Raw genomic sequence first — 6,882 nt, forward strand, 5'->3', positions numbered from 1 at the left:
AATAAGCACTCAACACATACAGTGATTTGTATATTAAGAATTTGTTCCTTTGTAGAAACAGACTCATAGGCCTATTGTCCCTTTAAGAATTGTGTTCTACTTACTGTTCGTTTTAACTATTGCTAAGATTCTGAAAGAAAATCACATACGTAATGCGTACTTCCAACATTACAACTTAAATCATTAGAAGTAGTAGAGATCTAACATGTAAGACAAGTTACATTAATAAAAATGAAGTTACGGAAATATATTTGCTGCTGGCAATTAATACACAATCAATTTGGCGGACCCAACTTGTCTCTACTTAATTTCCAATAAATTTCAGTTATTTATCAATTATTGCACTTTTACTGGAACGTGAACGGGATCACTTAAAAATAAATCGGTCTAGGCTATCGAGATTATGATTCGACCTATTCCCACTGTTTTCGATCAAAAGTTGCCTCAATTGTTACAGGTGTTACAAATGTTACTCACTGTTGAGGACGGAGTAATGGAGAATTGTTGTTTAGTCAACTTTGAATATAAAGAACAAAGAGAGATATTGCATAATATGCTGTCAATCGACTGTATGGCATTGTATGGAGGCCAACGTTTTTGGCGCCTCATCAGATAGAAGTACTCAGGATATTTTCCGCTTAAAAATTCTTCTTCCTGTGTCGTGATCGAATCCGTGTAGGCCTTCTTTCGGTCGAGAAACACTACGTCAATCAGAATTGCTATTTGTGATAATTTTAATACACAAAACGGTCGGGTAGATCAGTTGTTGATAGAGCAACTGACTGCAGACTGGAAGATCGGGAATGATGACGGGGTTTTCTTGTTGTCAAACTTCTAGAACTGTCCCGAAGTTGACGCAGCCTCCTATCGGATTGAGTACTGTGCCTTTCCCGGGGTAAAGGCTGGTTCACAATAAACCGGGAAAGGAAACGACAACGAGAACGGGAACGGAAATATTGTTAAAATAAACGTATTTAAATGTGAGCATTCACAATTAACTACTGTGAATACTCACATTTAAATACATGTATTTTATCATTATTTCCGTTCTCGTTTTCGTTGTCGTTTCCGTTCCCGGTTTATTGTGAACCAGCCTTTAGGCTCAACTCACACGGCCGACAACTTTGCGATTATTTTGCAGTTATGTGCGGTTGTGCTGTGGGTGGTCAGGAATTAGTATTGAATATGGCTAAATCATATGGACACAAACTGAAGTCATTGTCGACGTCTGTGGTTGTGAGATGGACGGATGGCGATCCTGGCGGTTGTTCTCTCCAAAGAGCTACCGATTTTAACATAGGGATGAGCAATCTGTTACATATGAGATCTGGGGCGCAACTCACTCGTGCGACACGCCGACCACACGCCAACCACTCCCCGCCGACACCGTATCCTTGGAAACGATAGACGCTTTCTTGGCAAATAGCAAGCTTGCGGTGTGTTGTCTGTGGTCGATATGGACTTCAAGCGACGACAAAAAAGAAGTCCGCGTGTGGTCGGTTCCGCCGACAGCACAACCACACAAAAACTGCAAAATAATCGCAAAGTTGTCGGCCTTGTGAGTTGAGATGGTGATCGGAACTTGCTGCTAACCACACCGCTTGGTTCTAGTGCCGATGTCAAGAAAGAATGGAGCTCTACTTCCATGTCTCCAAATACCTTCATGGCGTGCATAAAGGATACCTTAATTTTAAATACCCATCGCCGCGAGATTGTACACAAAAAGTTATGTTTATGTTATTACGAACACTTCTGTATTGGGCTACATGTCCCTTGCCGTGCCTGCATGCTCTAATATACAGGGACATCATTTTATTTTTACTAACATTTTTAATATTATCCTGGCTATACCTTTAGAGAATCGGAAACACCATTCGCTACCCCCTTCCACGGCTGGAGTTCGATGATACTGGTGTAAAACATAAACAAATCACTTTACTAGTTATAGGAGGGAAGAAAAGTACTTCATCCATTTACGTGAACTAGGAAATATTGCGATTTTGAGTTCGATAATTTTCATTAGGTTTTTGTTTAATCAAAATACAGTACAGTATTAACAATAAGTGTTTTTACTCACGAACTGAGTTATCCATGCGAACGTATTCATTATGCAGTGTATATTATACTGTCTACAGCACATTAGTGTACAATTTAAAGAATGAAGTTAAATTGAAAAATAATCATAATATGGATATTTAAACACATATTTGAAAATGGTGGCCGTTCATTTCGATACAGGCTTCAGTTCTTTTGTGCATATTATCGCACTGTAGACTATTGCATCTAATTCCAATTACCAGTTTCGTCCTTCGTACTAGTAACTCATATTCAAATAATTCTGTACCTACTCTATAAAAGAGTACCTTACGTACTGTAAATTCAATCTGCACTTCTGCCCGACCCTCACAGATAAAATTACTCAGACATGCTATCTATTGTCCGTCCAAGGAGTTATGTCGCAGGATCGTAGAAAGGGAGGAAATCACGTGACAGTTAATTAGGCCTACTTAACGAGGCCCTTTTATTTAAGTTACTTTAAACAGTTGTATAATATTACGTAAACGTCCAATTCCTAACAGAAATTAATGTTTTCAGAAAAGAGCTAAGACAGCCCAGCTTTTACAGAGGGACGAGCAGAAGCAGGTGAGGGAAATCGGGATGCGACGTAGGCAAACGGACAGTACCTGTGCAAAAATATGATTCAATATTGAAAGCTCTTTCGTCACTGGAAAACGCGAACATATTTCTGGAACGTACTATACTCACTAACTCAGTGCTGTTTACTATATGCGGCCTTGATTCTGTCTGGAGGACAGTTGGAACTTCATTAGTAGGAGGGGTGGGAGTGAAGTACATTCAAAAACTCAGGTACAATAAAAATTGAAGTAAAAATAAAATGATGTCCCTGTATTATAGAATGAGCGCTGCTTCGAGTCATAACTGGGAAATAAGTTTTCTCATGAAAATTTCAGCCAGTGCATGCGATTAGTGTCCACCAAGCATCGTGATAAATTTAGACAACTGCATTGACAACATTCAATGGCTGTGATATCAAAGATGTCAAAAAGCCCTAAAATGTCAGTGCACTATGTTGTTCAAGAGAGTGGTATTAGTATAGAATGTGAATGCGGGATATTGAAATCGGCATGTTTTAACTCCTGCAAATTATAACACGTCTACACAATGTAAGAAGATGATCCACGGAAGAGACGAAGTTGCTGGGACAGGATCATGTGGTGTTTGCGTATTGAGCATTCAGCATGTTTTATTCAGTGACGAGTGCCTATTCTTTCCGGATGGGTATAATGTACACAAAATGCTCAATGTTGGTCCTAAAGAAAACCCAAGATGAATGAGTGAATCCAATAAACTTCGTGATCAGAAAGTAATGATGCGTAGCATAATACTAGACAATATGATTGTGAGACCATATTTTGTGATGGAAATGTGAACTACTACACATTTGGCGAATTGTTGAATAGCATGGTAATGAATTTTCAATATGCGTTACCAATTAATAAAGGGATCAGAATGTGGTTTCAGCTACATGAGCCCCAGAACATTATACTGTGACAGTTCGCGAATTAAAATTAAATATAGTAAAATATCGGTATAACGCCCTTGAAAGAACCAAACGAAAAGCGTGTTATAAGCGAGGAAACGCTATAGCGGGAAAAGGGATTTATTTAAACACATGATTTCAAAATTTATTAGAAAGATCGTTTTACATGAAAACAATAGACGCTACTAAAGTGTCCTTTTAACGACATGATCCATCTTTTCTGTCTCCATACTTAAAAGCGTCGTTCTCAATATGAGGCGATCATGAAATAAATCTTCCAACATTTTACGGTGAGAATTCAAGTATGTTGACAGTGGATAACATATCCAGCACACCTGGCTTTGAAGGTGGCGGAGGTAGCATGTCATCATTGTCCTCTTCATTGTCGTCCTTTGTTCTTGACTCTCAGTGAGGTTAGCAGTGTCCTTCGATAGTGTCTGTTGTTAAGCAGTAACGAGATCGTCGTCGACAGCGACAGTACAATGAGGCGCTTTTAATCAGCTTCAAACCAGGGTATTTCTCGATCTTGTGGACAAGTGATTTGTCAGGCAATACTCGCTAGCATTATAATAATGTCACAAGTTTTTTTTCTCTCTAGAAGCACTCTGCCAGTTTGCAAGATCCAGGATTTAACGAGATTTTCGTTAAGATAGACTGTTTCCTCTTGCCGATAAACGACACAGTGACGTTGTCGAAAAAAATTGAGACTTTGAAGATGTGCTGAATTCCGTAATGCTAAGTTGTTTATGGTAAGTTTTGGTTCCTTACAATAAGCATTATATTTCGTTATAATCTTTGTCCGGGACGGAAGGAAAAGATCGTAATAAACGGGAAAACGTTAAAATAGGTTATTTTTTTTATTTTATCGGGTTATTTTACTACGCTGTATCAACATATAGGTTATTTAGCGTCTGAATGAAATGAAGGTGATAATGCCGGTGAAATGAGTCCGGGGTCCAGCACCGAAAGTTACCTAGCATAAAATAGGTTAAGTTATAGGCAATTCTGAATATTTTAACATTATTCCTTATAAAGTCGGTCAAGGAACAGGAAAAAATGAGCATAAAAAGCGGGGAAACTTTATGAACGTGAACGTAGTATCGAGGTTTTACTGTAACATGGCGGTGTGCAGTGGATTGAATAAGATGGACTTCCAGTCATGGCCTCGGCAGTCACCAGACCTCACACCTAAACAAATACATATTTTTTGGAGATATGTGACAGAGCATGTTTCTCAGACACAACAAGAACGTATATATTCTACAGTCAAAACTTTTAAGAGTGATAGAGGAATGTCAGAATGGAGTTAGACGCTGTCTTCAAGTAATTGAAACAAGGAAGTACATTGAACACCTGCTGCAATTTGCAGTTGCACTGGTAACAGTAGTCATTAGCACCAACTGAAGATGAGTTGTACATTTTTATCTTCTACAGTACACTAAACTTCAATATTTTCTATTTTAAATTATGCATTTGGATCAAAAATAGAAATTATGCACGAATAAACCTACCATATTAAATTGTGTCTCTGATTCGAGAATAATAATGGGCCCTAATAACCTAGTACAATTATAACAACTTACAGCTTGAAATTAGATATTGATTTATGTTCATTCTGTAACAAATTTCCCCCACACATCACTTTTTAGGCCTAATGGCATGCTTAATTTTTATTTGTGGCTTCAAAGTTTAGCCTCCACGACCTGTTTAATCTCTCTATTCATGTTTACTGGAGCAACTGTCAAGAGTGTGTTTCGCTAGTCTCAAGTATCACTCGCTCTGAATTTAGTGGTGAGCGGTAAAGCTTCGTACACTCGGAGCATTTAACCGTTTAATATGCAACCATATTATCGCTTTCTCATGCTCGAGCGAAATTAATAAATGCAGGGCTCTAATAGCGAAGCTAGAATTGCGGACTCGAAAATAGGGACAAATCGTATGTCAGCTAGCGACAGAGCGACGAATTAGCTACCAATGTTCTGCAATGTTCGAATGTGAGAGAGGTAACAAAGACGTTAAAAAACTTCGTCTTATTCGATGTGAAAAACTAATCTGTGTTAAAATCCTTAAGCGGTTAAAACATGAGTGGAGGAGAGCGAATATTTTTATAACGAGGTGGAACAAACACGAGAGGCCTCTCTTTGCAGTGCGAACATGGGCGAATATCGAACTTCGCTATACTCGATAAACTTGAACAGAACATAGCGCTGTAATGCACGACACTATTAGCTACTGTGACTCCTTTACAATCCATATATTCATTCATTCATTCATAGTTTTCTGTCCAAGGGCAGGTCTTTCACTGTAAACTCAGTATTCTCCAATACTTCCTATTTTCGTCTTCGCATATATTACATATAATATCTTAATGTCGTCTGTCATCTAATATCTTCTTCTGCCCCGAAATTATCTCCCGTTCACCATTCCTTCCAGTGCATCCTTCAGTAGGCAGATAATGCATGCTATTTCTCAGTAAGTTACGAAGATTTTATTTTATATATTACAATGTGTCGTATAACAAACACTAGCTATTATGGATGTATTTATTTCTCCTACGGAATAATCTCTGTAATATTGACAATTAATATTTGAGGAGAAAAATTCGCTCCGGCGCCGCGGATCGAACCCGGGTCCTTGGTTCTACGTACCAAGAGCTCTGACCACTAAGCTACGCCGAATTCAATCCACAGCACCGGATCGAACCTTCCTCCTTCAGTGTTTCCCTTTGTGGCCTGACTCCAAGTTAGGCATATATGTTGATGTATATGTCCAGTGTCAACTGCCAACTGTCAACTCCCGGCAAAATAAATCACTCAACTGAGTGCGCTTCTAGTATAATGGCAGTTGACACTGGACATATGCCTCAACATATATGCCTAACTTGGAGTCAGGCCACAAAGGGAAACACTGAAGGAGGAAGGTTCGATTCGGTACTGTGGATTGAATTCGGCGTAGCTCAGTGGTCAGAGCGCTTGGTACGTAGAACCAAGAACTCGGGTTCGATCCCCGGCGCCGGAGCGAATTTTTCTCCTCAAATATTAAACACTAGATAGCCAAAGTCAGTCACTTGGAATAAATTAGTGTTTGAGTTATTTCTAAAAAATACAAGTCATTATTGAGTTAAGTGATTTTTGTCTTTATTCTTCTGTTTTACGTGATATTGCGAGTAATCGTACAAATTGAGTTTACTACACAGTATTCAGTGCACACACACCACCGGACATTGTTGAATAATAATCACATTGCATAATTAATTAACATTATGTAAGATTCTTTAAATAGGTACAATCAAATTATTGTTCATTATTCCCCGTTTAGAT

The 6,882-nt window shown here is 38.6% G+C and overlaps 1 non-coding gene across 1 annotated transcript; it reads left to right on the forward strand.

Moving 5' to 3' along the window:
* Positions 1-6,507: 6,507 nt before the first annotated feature.
* Positions 6,508-6,580, forward strand: TRNAT-CGU (transfer RNA threonine (anticodon CGU)). The gene has a single exon. It is a non-coding gene; the product is annotated as a tRNA-Thr (tRNA).
* The last annotated feature ends 302 nt before the right edge of the window (positions 6,581-6,882 follow it).

Source organism: Periplaneta americana, chromosome 8 (genome assembly GCF_040183065.1).
Source record: "Periplaneta americana isolate PAMFEO1 chromosome 8, P.americana_PAMFEO1_priV1, whole genome shotgun sequence".
NCBI lineage: Eukaryota > Metazoa > Arthropoda > Insecta > Blattodea > Blattidae > Periplaneta > Periplaneta americana.